This window comes from Onychomys torridus, chromosome X, assembly GCF_903995425.1.
Source record: "Onychomys torridus chromosome X, mOncTor1.1, whole genome shotgun sequence".
NCBI lineage: Eukaryota > Metazoa > Chordata > Mammalia > Rodentia > Cricetidae > Onychomys > Onychomys torridus.
This window is the reverse complement of record NC_050466.1, coordinates 11736872-11737698: the sequence shown is the minus strand read 5'-3', so window position 1 is coordinate 11737698 and position 827 is coordinate 11736872.

Sequence of the window (827 nt, the reverse complement as noted above, 5' to 3'; positions counted from 1 at the left end):
TTAGCCCACAGGCCTAGAGTCTCTAACAGACTTTTTAGTGAAGCAGGAAATGTGAAGGATTGTCTCACCTATTGGCAAAGTTCATCAGTCGCTTTCCTCTGTGTCCTACAAAATGTCTGGCAGTATCTTCTGTTAAGCAGGAATCTGAAGGACCATCTTTCCCTGTTCAGGCAAAGTTTGGTGGTCATTTCCTCTGAGATCTGTATGTCCAGTTTATACAACACACTGTCAAGCAATCAAGGCAAGAGCAGTTTTTTGCCCAAATGGTTTGCCAAGAAGAAGATAAACTCCATACAGAGTGTTTCAATGCCCATCTTCCTCTTTGAAGTAAATTGGTGCTGCCAGGAGCAGACATGTCTCACTATCCAGAAAAGTCTAAGTTTTTAAAACATTTTAAATGCCATATTCTGTAGGTCTTTGAAGTGTTTCATTAATGGGATTAATCCACAGAGTATTTAGTGAGCAAAGGAAATCATTTGGGGGTTAACTCACAACCACAGGAGATTTATCATAGGGTCTGGAAAAGTTGAGCTATGTTACACTGATCTGCCTGGTCTAAGATCTCAGCATCCAAAAGCATGAGGTAGCGAAGAGAGAGTGCATACGTGCATCCAAGGTCTTAAGGGTCCCCCAGAGGCTGGCCACACCCCAGGGGCATGTACCTCAAGGTCATAGGCAGGTATAATAGTTACATGCTACCTCACTAGGGGCAGTATTTCAGGGCATGGATCAAACAACTACCCACTACATTGACGATTACCTACCTAATTAAAATGTATCTATGTATATCTAAAAAACTTAACTAACATGACTATAAGTTGGATTAT